This window comes from Saimiri boliviensis, chromosome 5 (assembly GCF_048565385.1).
Source record: "Saimiri boliviensis isolate mSaiBol1 chromosome 5, mSaiBol1.pri, whole genome shotgun sequence".
In the NCBI taxonomy this organism is placed as follows: domain Eukaryota; kingdom Metazoa; phylum Chordata; class Mammalia; order Primates; family Cebidae; genus Saimiri; species Saimiri boliviensis.
Window position 1 is genome coordinate 106058504 of NC_133453.1, and position 17097 is coordinate 106075600.

Consider the following 17097-nt stretch of genomic DNA (forward strand, 5'->3'; position numbering starts at 1 on the left):
GAGGAAGACCAAGATTTGGGGGTTAGATTGTTTTTAATCTGTAATGTTATGAAGCATCCAAGTTAGCGAATCACCAAGGCAACTCTCTATATAATTCTGAATGGAGATAAAATGCTGGGCTTATCCATGGAGCTCGTCATTAACTTCTTAGGTATGGATTACATCACCCCGAGGTTTTTTTTTTTTTAAGTACAGGATAAAATAATAAGGCCAGGCTTGAGCTAGATGCACTGCAGATTGTAAACCCAAGGAAGGAGTCCCTGTTGGCAAATGCTGCTGCAGAGGGGGACCCAGAAGAGGAGGAGCAACGGAGTAGGTTCCGATGTCAAGATCCAGAGATGAGAGCGCCTGAGAAACACAGTGAGGCTGGCATCTGGACTGCTTCCAGGATGTCCAGGAAGATGATCAGTGGAAAGTGACCATTAGGTTTCCCCTATGGAAGTCATCAGTGCTGAGAGACAGATGCTCTGGAATGATCTGGTGGGACAGCAAAGGGTGTAGGAAAAATGAAGAGGGAACTTCTGGAGACCGTGATGAAAGGACGCTGTGTGCTGATTTCACGGGACTTTATCTCTGAAGGGGCCCACACCTATGGGGCTCTTGAACACTGTCAGCCATGTGACAGTCATAATTTTTAAAAGAAGCCCTTTTAAAACGGTTTTAGGTTCACAGGACAAACTGAGGAGAATTGAGTGAAGAGTAGAGAGAGTTCCCTTATGCTCCCTGTCCCTGCACAGCCTCCCCCACTATCAACATCCCCCACCAGAGTGGGACACTATTAGAATTGATGACCCTGCATTGACACATCATGGTTACCCACAGTCCATAGTGCATATTGGGGTTCATGGTTGGAGTTATAATTTCCACCAGTTTGGATGAATGTATAATGACATATAATGAAGGTAGCCTTCTTGGAGGAGGGACTGCTGGAGCAGCTCTAATGGGGCCTGGTTCAGAGAGGAGAGAAGGGGTCTCCTATGAGCAAAGATCCAGACACTGGCCCCTACCTCATCCAACACCCCCATAGGGCCCCTCCAGCATCTCTGCTCAGGCCCTGTGACCATCCTGTCCTTCTGTTTGGCCCCAGGAATTCAAAGTAACCAAGGAGGTCCAGTTGTCCCAGTTGGCTGCAAAAAATTACAACCTCCATCCCAGGTGGCATGTGGAGCTTGGTTCAGGGCCATCAGCAGCTCAGTACAGCTGAGAGGTAAGGCCAGGGCAGAGAATCAGCACATTTGTCAAATTATTCTCTTTCCTACCTTGATAAAGGCACAGAATGAGTAAATGTATAAGGTTTATGTGATGTTAGATTTGCGTAAAGTAAAAATGTAATTTTTAGAGACAGAGTTAAATTACTATGTTTATAGGAAAGCCATAATGAAGTAATGGTAAATCAAATATTGTTTACGTCAGCATTGTTGCTCCATATTAACATTCACTAATTTTTAACAAATACGTTGGTTTTTAAAAAATCAATAATGTAGGCAAAGAGAGTTTTATCTGATTCACAAACTGCTTGAAAGTCATTGCTCCCATCCTAACAAGAAAATATCTAAACAAAATGAAAATCAGTAACTTTTTTCAGATTCATCAAAGAATTGAATTCACCTAGTAAATTGCAGAAAGTCAAAATCAAAGAGAAATTTTGTAAAAAGTCAGAGAAAATGCAACTCTCTATAAAGAAACAATGAGAATGACTAACACTATCTGTCCATCAGAAACCATGCAAACAAGAATAGAGTGGAGTTAAATATTTGAAGAGTTGAAAGAAAAATACCACCCATTTTTAATTCTGTATTGAATAAAATTATTCTTCAAAAGTCGAAAAACAGAAATTTTCTCAAATGAGGAGAGGAGGCGACACCAGAACGCAGCTCCCAGCGAATGAGACACAGAGGGCTAGAGGACTTCAGGATTCCAAGTGAGGTGCCGGGTTCACCGCAGTGGAACTGGTAGGACTCTGAAAACAGCCCCGGGAAGGCGAGGGGAGAAGCAGGGCGAGTGCAGCCCAGGGAGGGCGAACAGAGACAGGGCGGCGCGAGTTCCCACCTGGAAAGTGCAGCTGGCTAGGAAGGTCGGGTACTTCACCCCTTGGTCCTCCAATTCGGATTCAGTGGTTCCCCCATCCTTCCTGCAACCCATGGTCCACGAGAGCCCTGCTGGACTGAGGGGTGCCATCGGTTGTCGATGCAAATCTGAGCGATAGCTCCCACCTGGTGCAACTTGGCACAGACCTGGGGGGAAGTGTGGACTAACACCAGCGGGACGAAACTACCCGTCCCACAGAAAGAGGCAGAGTTGAAAGCAGGGAAACAGACCATAAGGCCTGGCAGACCCCACCCCACGCAAAACTCAACTGAAGCCCAAGAGCTTCCCAGCAAAACACCAGTTTGATCCCAGCCAGGAAGATCGAGCTTGGGGAAGAGGAGACTAATTTAACCTGCCTAAATAAACTCCAGGGGAAGACCACCCACCCAGCAACCTGACTGATTCCGAGGCAGCCCAGCAGCGCCTCTACAGCCCAAAAAAGATATAGTGCCAACCTCAGCAAAAAGCACCTGCACTCAGAGATTCCTCCTGAAATCACCAACTTCAAAGATCAAAGGGAGATAAAGCCACAAAGATGGGAGAAAACCCAGCGCAAAAAGGATGAATCCATCAAAGATCAGAACACCTCTTCACCTCCCAGGGATCACAGCTCCTCACCATCAAGGGAACAAAATAAGACAGAGAAAGAGTTTGACAAACTGACAGAAGCAGGCTTCAGAAGGTGGGTAATAAACTTCTCAAAGTTAAAAGACAGTGTTCTAACCCATTACAAAGAAACCAAGAACCTTGAAAAAAGGTTAGATGAAATACTAACTAGAATAACCAGCCTAGAGAAGAACACCAATGACTTGATGGAGCTGAAAAACACAGCTCGAGAACTTTGCGAAGCATACACAAGTTTCAACAGGTGAATCAATCAAGCAGAAAAAAGGCTATCAGAGATCGAAGATCAAATCAACGAAATAAAACAAGAAGGCAAGATTAGAGAAAAAAGAGTGAAAAGAAAAGAACAAAGCATCCAAGAACTATGGGATTATGTGAAAAGACCTAATCTACGCTTGGTTGATGTACCTGAACATGACGGGGAGAATGAATCCAAGCTGGAAAACACTCTTCAGGATATTATCCAAGAGAACTTCCCCAACCTAACAAAGCAGGCCAATATTCAAATCCAGGAAATACAGAGAACACCACAAAGATAGTCCTCCAGAAGAGCAACATAATCATCAGATTCACCAGCGTTGAACTGAAGGAAAAAATCCTAAGGGCAGACAGAGAGAAAGGATGAATCACCAACAAAGGAAAGACCATCAGACTCACAGCAGATCTCTCAGCAGAAACCCTATAAGCTAGAAGGGAGTGGGGGCCAATAGTCAACATCCTTAAAGAAAAGAACTTTCAACCCAGAATTTCATATCCAGCCAAACTCAGCTTCATAAGTGAAGGAGAAATAAAATCCTTTATGAACAAGCAATTGCTGAGAGATTTCATCACTACAAGACCTGCCTTACAAGAGCTCCTGAAGGAAGTACTCAACATGGAAAGGAACAACCAGTACCAGCCACTGCAAAAACACCAAATGGTAAAGAACGACACAATGAAGAAACCGCATCAACTACCGGGCAAAACAACCAGCCAGTAACAAAATGGCACAATTAAATTCAAACATAACAATATTAACATTGAATGTAAATGGGCTAAATGCCCAAATCAACAGACACAGACTGGCAAACTGGGTAAAAAGCCAAGACCTATTCATGTGCTGTATTCAGGAGACCCACCTCATGTGCAAATAAATTTTCTCAAATAAATTGAAAAGTAATAAAATGTCATTTTTCTTATTCTTAGTCTGACCTAATAAACATTTGTTCAAAATAATAGTAGCCACAATGTACTAGGTGATTATAACATAGGAATAAATGAGATGAATGGTAATGATACCATAAGGGTTAGGAGGGAGGGATTGAGAACACTTATAAAGTACCTACAATATCCAGGCAGTAGCATAGCAACCAGTTGAAAAGAAGCATCACATGCCAAGGGACTCTGGGCTTTTTGTAAGTCAAATTTATAACTATATATAAACGATTATAAAGGCAAATTGGGGGTTCTGTCTCTTAATATATATGTTAAATACAGGAGCCCATTTTATTTTCTTTATTGGAACTATATCCACACACATACACGCATGCAGTTTTGAAAGAAAGGAAGAGGGGGCCGGGCGCGGTGGCTCAAGCCTGTAATCCCAGCACTTTGGGAGGCCGAGGCGGGTGGATCACGAGGTCGAGAGATCGAGACCATCCTGGTCAAGATGGTGAAACCCCGTCTCTACTAAAAATACAAAAAAATTAGCTGGGCACGGTGGCGCGTGCCTGTAATCCCAGCTACTTAGGAGGCTGAGGCAGGAGAATTGCCTGAACCCAGGAGGCGGAGGTTGCGGTGAGCCGAGATCGTGCCATTGCCCTCCAGCCTGGGTAACAAGAGCGAAACTCCGTCTCAAAAAAAAAAAAAAAAAAAAAAGAAAGGAAGAGGAGGAGGCAAGGGAGGAAGAGGAAGAAAAAAACTCCTAGTTTTATTTTTAAATCCTGGTCAAGCTAATGACCTGCTGTTTTCTGTTAAGAATAATTGAAGCAGGGCTAAGATATAAAACAGGGTGACATAATCCAATTTTCTCTCTGAACAATGATATATATTTTCTAGAAAATAGTGCCACAATGAACATATGGGTGCATGTATCTTTATAATAGAATAATTTATATTCCTTTGGATATATACCCCGTAATGGGATTGTTGGGCCAAATGGTTCTAGCTCTTTGAGGAATCGCCACACTGTCTTTCACAATGGGTAAAATAATTTACATTCCAACCAACAGCATAAAATCATTCCTATTTCTCCACAGCCTCACTAGCATCTGTTATTTCTTGGCTTTTTGGTAATCACCATTCTGACTAGCATGAGCTGGTATCTCATTGTGACTTTTATTTGCATTTCTCTAATGATCAGTGGTGTTGAACTTTTTTTCTTTCTTTCTTTTTTCTTTTTTCTTTCTTTTTTCTTTCTTTTTTTTTTTTTTTTTTTTTTTTTTGAGACAGTCTTGCTCTGTCACCCAGGCTGGAGTGCAGTAGCAAGATCTCAGCTCACTGCAACCTCCACCCTCCCGGTTCATGTGATTCTTCTGTCTCTGCCTCTGAAGTAGATGGGATTACAGCCATACACCACCACACCTGGCTAATTTTTGCATTTTTAGTAGAGACAGAGTTTCACCATGTTGGCCAGGATGGTCTCGAACTCCTGACCTCAGGTGATCCACCTGCCTCGGCCTCCTGAAGTGCTGAGATTACAGGCATAAGCCAGTGCTGGGATTAGAGACATGAACCACTGCGCCCAGCCACTGAGCTTCTTTTTACATATGTTTGTTGGCCACATAAGTGTTTTCTTTTGAGAAGTGTCTGTTCATGTCCTTTGCCCACTTTATAATGTGGTCATTCTTTTCTTGTAAATGTGTTTAAGTTGCTTTTAGATTCTGGGTATTCGACCTTTATCAGATGAATAGATTGCAAAAATGTTCTCCCAATCTGTAGGTCATTCACTCAGGATAGTTTCTTCTGCTGTGCAGAAGCTCTTTAGTATAATTAGAGCTCATGAGTCAATTTTGCTTTTGTTGCAATTGCTGTTGATGTTTTTATCATGAAATCTTTGCCTGAATCTATGTACTGAATAGTATTGCCTAGATTTTCCTCTAGGGTTTTTATAGTTTTGGGTTTTGCATTTAAGTCTTTAGTCCATCTCGAGTTAATTTTTGTGTAGGCTGTAAGGAAGGGGTCCAGTTTCAACTTTCTGCATATGTACTACCAGTTCTCCCAGCACTATTTATTAAATAAGAAATCCTTTCCCCATTACTTGTTCTTGTCAGGTTTGTTGAAGATCAGATGGTTATAGATATGCAGACTTATTTCTGAGTTCTCTACTCTGTTCCTTTGGTTTATATGTCTGGTTTTTTTGGTACCAATACTATGCTGTTTTGGTTACTCCAGCCTTGTAGTATGTACGTGTGTGTGTGTGTGTGTGTGTGTGTGTGTATGTATATATTTACAATTGTCATATCCTCTTTCTGAATTGATCTCTTTATCATTTTATAATGACATTGTCTCTTCACACTTTTTTTGACCCTAAGTTTGTTTTATCTGATATAAGTATAGCTATTCCTATCCACTTTTGATTTTCATTTACATGGAGTATCTTTTTCCATACCTTTGCTTTTAGTCTGTTTCTGTCTTTGCAGGTGAGATGAGTTTCTTGCAAGCAGAATATGAATGGGTCATGTTTTTTAATCCACTTAACTATTCTACATCCTTTATGTGCAGAATTTCATCCATTTATATTAAAAGTACTTATTGATTGGTGAGGACTTACAGCAGCTGTTTTGTTAATTGTTTTATGACGTTTTGTATATCATTTGTTCCATATATATACGCCAGCTTGGTGGTTTTCTGTAATGCTAAGCTTTATAATTCTTTTCTCTTTTCTCCTTTGTTTATCTGGTATACCAGTTTTATTCCTTGCATGGTTTTATGTTAGTGATTGTCATCCTGTTGTTTTCAGATGTAGAAATCCCTTGAGCATTTATTGTAAGGCCAATCTAGTGGTGATAAAGTCCCATAGTTTTTGCTTTCCTTGTAAATTCTCTATTTTTTTTTCTCATTTCTGAGGATAGCTTTGTTGGCTATAACATTCTTTGCTGGCTTTTTTTTTTTTCTTTCAGTACTTTGAATATATCATCCTATTCTCTCCTTGCCTGGAAGGTTTCTGAGGAGAAATCTGCTGTTCATCCAATAGTGATTACCCTATATGACATGACACTTTGACTGTTTCTAGACTTGTCTCTTTGTAATCAACTTTTGACAATTTGGCTATAATGTGCCTTAGGCCTCCCTAAGAGCATCTTCCCTTTGTGTTAAATCTATATGGAAACTTTGTGCTTCCTGGATCTGGAGGTCAGATTTGGGAAGTTTTTGGTTATTCTTTTAATAAAGTGTAAGTATGTTCCTAAGATTTTTTTTCTCTTCCTTTTCTGGACCTTTCATATTATGAACATCTGTTCACTTGATGCTGTTCTAAAAGTCTTGTAGGCTTTCTTCATGTTTTTGTCATTCTTATTCTGTCATTTTTTTGTCATTCTTATTTGTTTTTTGTTTTGTTTTTTTCTAACTGGGTATTATAAATGACCTATCTTCAAATCACAGATTCCTTTTTCTATTTGATCAAGTCTGCTGGTGAAGCCCTGTATTATATCTTTAATGTCATTCATTGAACTATTCAGCTGCAGGATTTCTGTTTGATTCATTTTTACTATTTCTATGTTTTAGCTGAATATTTTGTTCATATAATCAATTTTCCTGATTTCATTACACTGTCTACCTATATTTTCTTGTCTTTCATTAAGTTTCCTTAAGATTATTATTTTAAATTCATTTTACAGTAATGTGTTGATTTCCCATTCATTGGTGTCTGTTACTGAAGAGCTATTATTAGACTGGGCATGGTGGCTCAACTCTGTAACCCCACTACTTTTAGAGGCTGAAGTGGTGGATTACAAGGTCAAGAGATCAAGACCATACTGGCCAACATGGTAAAATCTCATCTCTAATAAAAACACAAATATTAGCTGGGCATGGTGGCCCACACCTGTAGTCCCAGCTACTCAGGAGGCTGAGGCAGGAAAATCATGTGAACCTGGGAAGCAGAGGTTCCAGTGAGCTGAAGTCATGCCACTGCACTCCAGCCAGGCAACAGAGTGAAACTCCATCTAAAAAAAGAAATAGGTATTATTTTCCTTTGGTAATGTCATATTTCCTTGTAAAAAATAATGTTTATTCCCTGAATAGACCAATAACAAGGGCTGAAGTTGAGGCAGCAATTAACAACCTACCAACCAAAAAAATTCCAGGTCCAGATGGGTTCACAGGTCTAGATGTACAAAGAGGAGCTGGTACCAATTATTCTGAAATGATTCCAAATAATACAAAAAGAGGGAATCCTCCCGAACTCATGTTATGAGATCAACATCATCCTGATACCAAACCCCAGCAGAGACTCAACAAAAAAAGAAAACTTCAGGCCAATATCCATGATGAACATAGATGCAAAAATCTTCAATAAAATACTGGCAAACTGATTGAAACAGCACTTCAAAAAGCGTATCCATCATGACCAAGTAAGCTTCATCCCGGGGATGCAAGGCTGGTTCAACATACACAAGTCCATAAACATAATTCACCACATAAATAGAACCAAAGTCGAAAACCACATGATTATCTCAATAGATGCAGAGAAGGCCTTTGACACAATTCAACAGCCATTTATGCTAAAAACTCTCAGTAAACTAGGTATCCGTGGAACCTATCACGAAATAATGAAAGCTATTTGCAACAAACCCATAGCCAACATCATACTGACTGGGCAAAAACTGGAAGCATTCCCTTTGAAATCTGGCACTAGACAAGGATGCCCTCTCTTTCCACTCTTATTCAATATAGTATTGGAAGATCTAGCCAGAGCAATCAGGCAAGAAAAAGAAATAAAGGGTAATCAACTGGGAAAGGAGGCAGTCAAATCATCTCTATTTGCAGATGACATGATTGTATATTTAGAAGACCTCATTGTCTCAGCCCAAACTCTACTTAAGCTGATAAGCAACTTCAGCAAAGTCTCAGGATACAAAATCAATGTGCAGAAATCACAAGCATTCCTATACACCAATAACAGACAAATAGAGAGCCAAATCAAGAGTGAACTCCCATTCACAACTGCTACAAGAAGAATAAAATACTCAGGAATACAACTAACGAAGGAGGTAAAGGACCTCTTCAAGGAGAACTGCAAACCACTGCTCAAGGAAATAAGAGAAGACACAAACAGATGGAAAAACGTTCCATGCTCATGGATCAGAAGAATCAATATTGTGAAAATGGCCACACTGCCCAGAGTAATTTATAGATTTAATGCTATCCCCATCAAACTACCAATGACCTTCACAGAACTAGGAAAAAAAAACACTTAAAGCTTCATATGGAACTAAAAAAGAGCCCACATAGCCAAGTCAATCCAAAGCAAAAAGAACAAAGCTGGTGGCATCACGCTGCCAGACTTCAAGCTATACTACAAGGCAGCAGTAACCAAAACAGCATGGCACTGGTAACAAAACAGAGACATATACCAGTGGAACAGAACAGAGGCCTCCAGAGCAACACCACACATCTACAATTATCTGATCTTTGATAAACCTGACAAAAACAAGCAATAGGGAAAGGACTCCATGTTTAATAAACGGTGTTGGGAAAACTGGCTAGCCATGTGCAGAAAGCAGAAACTGGACCCTTCCTGACACCTTACACTAAAATTAACTCCAGACGGATTAAAGACTTAAACATAAGACCTAACGCCATAAAAACCCTGGAAGAAAACCTAGGTAAAACCATTCAGGACATACGTGTAGGCAAGGACTTCATGACTAAAACACCAAAAGCAATGGCAACAAAAGCCAAAATAGACAAATGGGACCTAATCAAACTCCACAGCTTCTGCACAGCTAAAGAAACAGTCATTAGAGTGAATCGGCAACCAACAGAACGGGAAAAAAATGTTTGCAGTCTACCCATCTGACAAAGGGCTAATATCCAGAATCTACAAAGAACTAAAACAGATTTACAAGAAAAAAACAAATAAGCTCATTCAAAAGTGGGTGAAGGATATGAACAGACACTTTACAAAAGAAGACATACATTAGGCCAACGAACATGAAAAAATGCTCATCATCACTGGCCATTAGAGACATCAAAACCACATTGAGATACCATCTCATACCAGTTAGAATGGCAATCACTAAAAATTTGGAGACAGATGCTGGAGAGGATGTAGAGAAATAGGAACGCTTTTACACTGTTGGTGGGAGTGTGAACTAGTGCAACCATTGTGGAAGACAGTTTGGCAATCCCTCAAGGACCTAGAAATAGAAATTCCATTTGACCCAGCAATCCCATTACTGGGTATATACCCAAAGGATTATAAACCGTTCTATTATAAAGACACAAGCACACGTATGTTCACTGCAGCACTGTTCACAATAGTAAAGACCTGGAACCAACTCAAATGGCCATCAATGATAGACTGGACAAAGAAAATATGGCACATATACACCATGGAATACTATGCAGCCATAAAAAAGATGAGTTCATGTCCTTTGTTGGGACATGGATGAATCTGGAAACCATCATTCTCAGAAAACTGACACAAGAACAGAAAACCAAACACCGTATGTTCTCATTCATAGGTGGGTGTTGAACAATGAGAACGCATGGACACAGGGAGGGGAACATCACACACTGTGGTCTGTTGAGGGGTGGGGGACTAGGGAAGGGACAGAAGTGAGTGGGGAGGTTGGGGAGGGATAACACTGGAAGAAATGCCTGATATAGGTAATGGGGGATGGAGGCAGCAAACCACCATGGCATGCGTGTACCTATGCAACAATCCTGCAAGATCTGCCCATGTATTCAAGAACTTAAAGTACAATAAAAAGAAAAGACCCTATCTCAAAACAAAACAAAACTACCCACTTCCAGCCCAGTTTAGTTTCCAGTTTCTGCAGTGGTGCAGTGAAAGGCACAAACAGCTATACAGTTGCATGAGGCAGAAATCTAGAAAACTTTAATTGTTCTTTCACTCCTAACATCCAAAATATTGCAAAGACACAGTAATTCCACTCCGTGAGTATCTCTTGAACTCACCCACATTTCTTCATTTCTACTTTCACCCACCTAACCCAACTATCACTGCTCTGTGAGGCCAGTGTCCAGGGTTTCCCATTCCTGAATCAACTGCGTGATCTCCTTGGGGGTCTTGGGCAAGGGAGGAAGAAAGTGTTCCTTCCCCCTTCATTTTTTATTAATCACTGTGCCAAGGGTCTCTATGGGTGTGAGCCCCGGTGCTCCACAGGCTGCAGGGGACAAACTGTGACAGCCTCAAGGCAGACAACACCATAGCAGTCCACAAATGCTAGCAAGGACTCGAGGGGTGCCGTGGATCCCGGAAGAGGCTGCGAGTGCGCCGACCCGTGAGCGACCAGCCCCAGGGCCGTCCTGGCAGTGCGGTCTCCCGCTGTACTGTGGAATGGGCCGCAGAAAGTGATGCGTTTGCTGAGAATGATGGTTTCCAGGTTCATCCATGTCCCTACAAAGGACATGAACTCATCGTTTTTGATGGCTGCGTAATATTCCATGGTGTATATGTACCACATTTTCCCTGTCCAGTCTATCATCAATGGGCATTTGGGTTGGTTCCAGGTCTTTGCTATTGTAAACAGTGCTGCAGTGAACATTCGTGTGCATGTGTCCTTATAGTAGAATGATTTATAATCCTTTGGATATATACCCAGTAATGGGATTGCTGGGTCAAATGGGATTTCTATTTTTAGGTCATTGAGGAATCTCCACACTGTCTTCCACAATGGTTGAATTAATTTACACTCCCACCAACAGTGTAAAAGTGTTCCCATTTTTCCACATCCTCTCCAGCATCTGTTGTCGCCAGATTTTTTAATGATCACCATTCTAACTGGTGTGAGATGGTATCTCAATGTGGTTTTGATTTGCATTTCTCGCATGTTCTCACTCATAGGCGGGTGTTGAACAATGAGAACACATGGACACAGAGAGGGGAGCACTACACACTGGGGTCAGTTGGGGGGAAGTGGGGGAGGGACGGGGGGTGGGGAGGTGGGAAGAGATGGCATGGGGAGAAATGACAGATACAGGTGAGGGGAAGGAAGGCAGCAAACCACACTGCCATGTGTGTACCGATGCAGCAATCTTGCATGTCCTTCACATGTACCCTAAAACCTAAAATGCAATTTAAAAAAAGAAAAAGAAAGTGATGCGTTGCCAGCCACGTGTCCGCGTTGCCTGATTGGCCACTCAGAGGACTCCATGGCACCTGGAGGGGAGCCACACTCCCTCCTCGCCCCTTACCCGCTTGGATGAGTCTTTTGACAACCAGAAGTAGCCAATTAATTTGAGCTGCCAGCAGCACTTGATATCTTGGTTTAGGAGAAACTCTGGAGGACTCAACGTTTCACAATTTGTGGATAGGATTCACCAGACACCCCGTAGACAGCAGAAAGCAGCCGCCGCCCCAGGCTGGTGCTGCCACCTGGTGGGGCCAGTCGGTAAGCACGGGCGGCCTAGTGGCTGTCATCGCAGCTGGCCAAACCACCCTGCTTGCAGGCTCACTGCTTCAATAGGCTTTGTGATTATTCAGGTAACATTATTCGGATTAGGAAAGGAATGATATTGAAAAGACAGGACATGACTGACATTGAAACATTTCACTCACAGATCTGGAGAGAGCACGTGTAATGGGTTAGGGAGGGGTTGATTAGGTCAGGTGTGTAGAGCCCAGATTGAGACCGCCCAGTGGTTGCCATATGAACTTAATTGGCTGCTCAGGAAGGGAAACTGGCCCCTAGCCAGGGCCTCCAAACTGGCTCAAGGGAGCATTTCTGAAACTTTAAGAATCCATGGTTTTGCTGTTTGTCCCTCCAGGTGCTCTGTCTTGGGTTGAACAGTGTCTCCCCATCAAAAAGAAAAAAAAAAAAAAAATCGTGCCTACCCATAACCTCAGAATATGATGTTATTTGGAAACAGAATCCTGCAGATGTAATTAAGTTATGGTGATTTGTACTGGATTAGAGTAGGTTCTGTATCCAGTGACTGCTGTTCTTGCAAGAGGAAGAGAGGACTCATGGATACATACAGAGAAGAAAGCCACGTGAAGAATGGAAGGATGGGGGCAGAGATCAGAGCAATGTACCTACCACTCAAGGAATGTGAAGGACTGTCAGAGCCACCAGAAGCTAGGATGAGCACAGAAGCGTTCTTCCCTGGAGCCTTCAGAGGAAACACGGGTCTGCCAGCAGCTAGATTCCAGACTTCTCTCAGAACTGTGAGAGGATAAATTACTAAGTTTGTGTTAAATTATTGTGGTAGCCTAGGAAACTAATACAGTCATTGGTGCCAGGAAGTAGGATGTATCTGTAACAAATACTTAAAATGTGGAAGGAGCTTTGGAATCAGGGAGAGGCTGGAAGAAGTTTGAGGCACGTGATAGAAAACGCCTAGAATCCATTGAGGGAACAGTTGGTGGAAATGTGGACAGTAATTCTAATGAAAGCTCAGAAGGAAGTGAGAAGAGCTATAGAGGCTTCTGTCCTCTTAGCAGGGGTTCCCAACCCCCAGGCAAGGACTGGTACAGGTCCCTGGCCTGTTAGGAACCAGGCCACACAGCAGGAGGTGAGCGGACAGTGATCCAGCCTTACCGCCTGAGCTCCGCCTCCTGTCAGATCAGCGGGGGCACGAACCCTACTGTGAACTGCTTGTACCTGGGATCTAGGCTGTGCACTCCTTATGAGAATCTAACTAATGCCTGATGATCTGAGGTGGACCAGTTTCATCCTAAAACCATCCCACCATCCCTTCAATCCCCCTACCCCTGGTTCCTGGTGCCAGAAAGGTTGGGAACCGCTGCTCTTAGAGAATACATATATTGTCATGAACAGAATGTTAAGTAGAAACATAATGTTAAAGGTACTTCTGGTGAGGTCTTAGAAAGAAATGAGGAACATGTTCTTTGACATTTGAGTAAAAGATACCTTGTTACAAAGTGGTAGAGAACTTGACTAAATTGTGTTCTGTTGTTATATGGAACGTAGACATGATAAGTAACGAGCTTGGATATTAAAAGCTTGGATATTAAGTTGAGGAGATTTCTAAGTGAAGTGTTGAAGGTACAGCCTGCTTGCTGCTAATAGGAATGTGAGAGGAAAGAGGTACATTGACTGAAGAACAGTCAAGCAGAAAGGAGCTGACACTTGATTATTTAGGGGCTCTTGCTATGTCCAGATTACAAAGGATACAAAAATTAGGAAACTCAGTTAGAAAGTGTACTCTGGAAAGAGGACAAAGGGTGTGGCCAGATAGCATTTTGCTAAAAATATTGGACATGTGACTCATGGAACCACTCCACCATCTCAGCAGAAACCAGAAATAGAGATAGGGTTACCCAGGAAAGATCTGTGGAGGACCCATTCATCTGTTGGCTGAAACCTCATCAATTATGTAGGAGACAAAGGTTTTGAGACTCTTGCAGCAGTAGAAACATGGCAGCCTGGACTCCAAAGGACAGAGATGGAAAGGAAGGCCATGGGGCTTCCAAAATTCCACAGGCAGGAAACTGGCTGATGGAGGCACTCTGCTGCAGAAATGTTTTATCTTCCATCTTGTAATTTTTTGTTGAAAGCCAAACATAATGCATAAGGTAAGAGGAACTGAGGTAAATAGGCTCAGGTTTTTTTTGTTTTGTTTTTTTTTTTTTTTTTTTTTTTTTTTTTTGAGACAGAGTTTCACTTTTGTTACCCAGGCTGGAGCGAAATGACGCGATCTCCGCTCACCGCAACCTCCGCCTCCTGGGTTCAGGCAATTCTCCTGCCTCTGCCTCCTGAGTAGCTGGGATTACAGGCACACGCCACCATGCCCAGCTAATTTTTTGTATTTTTAGTAGAGACGGGGTTTCGCCATGTTGACCAGGATGATCTTGATCTCTTGACCTCGTGATCCACCCGCCTCAGCCTCCCAAAGTGCTGGGATTACAGGCTTGAGCCACCGCACCCGGCCTAATAGGCTCAGTTCTAAGGAGCAAGGCTGTGTTTCTTCTTTGCTGTAGCTGTAAATGTCAGAGGCTAAAATTTCCTCTAGTGTCCTTGTTTTTGCATCCCCTGTTGCCTTTAGTTTCCCTAGAGGTTGCTTCTTACATAAATTCTGGGCCTTGGAGTTCTTTCAGCTGCAATCCCCTGTTAATATATAGAAGCCCTAAGTGATGTGGCAGTAAGATGTGGGGACAGCAGGTAGTGGTCTATAAACCCATGATCAGTCTTTTCGTGAACCAGTGATCCCTAGGCTGTGCCCCTCACAAGTGCTTCTCAACTTATTTTAATCTGAGATTGGAAGATTAGAATGGGCTGGAAGGGGATATTTTCCTTCCCTCGGGTTGAGTATGCTCTGGTAGATGCTCTGACTGTAAGCCTTTGTTAAGGAGAACAGAACACTCTGTGTGCATTTCAAAGTGGTTACTCTTCCCTCCACCTTGCCTGAAGCTCTAGCAGATTTTTCTCTGCTTTTCACCCAAGAACCTGACAGAGTTCCTGGAGATAAAACCCATCAGAGTGTAGGGGCCCCTTAAGGTTAGGTCCCTAGCAGTTTTTCTCTTTTATGCTCACCTGCCCAGGTTCCAGCAGTTAGTCAATTACCTTGTAAGTTTCCCTAGCAGTTGCTGGCTGCAGCAGCAGCTTCTGTGTCAGATAAACTGTGACTCTGTATTTGCTTTTCCTTCTAATTTTTAAGGGAGTGGTTTGCCCTACGACCTCCGTTTTCTGAAGGATCTAAGAGTTGTTGATTTTCCGGTTCGTTCGGCTTTTTTCTTGTTTCAAGAAAGGAAGTGATGATTTTGAAGCTCTTTATGTGCCAGAACAAAAATTTTCATTGGTATGCTTAATGGCAATAATTATAGAAATAATTTATTAAAACAGCAAAGATATGAATGAATGAATGAATGAGTGTGGCAGTAATTCCTGAAGACAAGACCTCAGCCCTGCATATATCGTCCCTGGATTAATTAAGCAAGCAAGCCAAAAAAACAATGTCTTTTTTAGATAAGGGTTCTGACTCTGTGGCCCAGGCTGGAGGGTACTGGCGCAATCTCGGCTCACTGCAGCCTCAACCTCCCAGATTCTGGTGATCCTCCCACCTCAGCAGCCTCAACCTCCCGGGCTCAGGTGATCCTCTGGCCTCAGTCTTTCAAGCAGTTGGGCACCTGCCTCGCCCAGCTTGGTTCTCCTTCCCATGGGACGTGTGTCGTGTGTGTGTGCGCGCGCGTGTGCGTGTGTGCGCGCGCGTGTGCGTGTGTGTGCGTGCGTGTGCGTGTGTGTGTGTGTGTGTGTGTGTGTGTGTGTACTGGCACAGAGCCATCGTTGGAATTTGGTTTTCTGCTGGGGGAGTGGAGGCAAGCAGAAAATCTCCACTTTCCCAGTGAGAAAACAGGAACTCTGCAACTGGACCAAAGCAGCAGCTAGAGAGAAACGTAAAATCTTCCAGAGTGCTTGCTCCCTGTAGACTTCCTAGGACTTCCTATTTCCACCTCGCAGGGTTGGCTCACAGACTCAAAGCAGCCCCTGCCAAACCGGGCAGGTGCGAAGGGGACCAGTGCGGCCTGCCTTCTGCAGGGTTTCACAGCAACACATTTTGAATAATTTCAAAGTTATTGAGCATTTCACTATTTCTAATATTCACACCTGTGATGCATATGGCATCTAATATACTCAGTAAGCTGTTGATGGTCAAAACAACTAGCTAATGCCATGATGAAAATGGTCACTGCCATCAAAACACACAGCGTTGGGATCCTGATTTCTCTGGGGCTGTTTCTCCAACATCAGATGAAGAGGAAATATCCAGTCTGGCCTGGGGCAGTCTAGTGGTGAGAAGCCAAAATTCTGGCGAACACTTTCAAGTTGACAGAAAACGTATGCATCCGCAAAAATTCATCCTTGTTCCCATACCGGGAGTCGAACCCGGGCCGCCTGGGTGAAAACCAGGAATCCTAACCGCTAGACCATATGGGAACTGGTGAAAGGTGGCGCCACAATCTCTATATATGTGATATGCATCAGCTTCGCACCAGCCCTCCCTACCACTGCTGCGCAGCACTGGACTCCTGCTGTCTCCGCGGAAACTCGTGTGACTGCAGCCGCGCCAGACCCGCTGCCTGGACCCCTCCCGACTTAGCTTTGGTGGGACAAGCCGCCTTCCCCCTGAAGGCAGAATCCACTTTCCTGACGGTCTCCCTGAAAGCTGGAGTCAGGGCAGAAGGTCAGGGCAGCGAGTCAAGGATGCTTTGCTGAAGATTTGCTGTCGTCATCAACCCCATTTACAGAGCCGGTG

At 43.0% G+C, this 17097-nt stretch overlaps 1 non-coding gene across 1 annotated transcript; it reads right to left on the reverse strand.

Annotated features, from left to right (window-relative positions):
* Positions 1–16706: 16706 nt before the first annotated feature.
* Positions 16707–16778, reverse strand: TRNAE-UUC (transfer RNA glutamic acid (anticodon UUC)). The gene has a single exon. It is a non-coding gene; the product is annotated as a tRNA-Glu (tRNA).
* Positions 16779–17097: the final 319 nt, after the last annotated feature.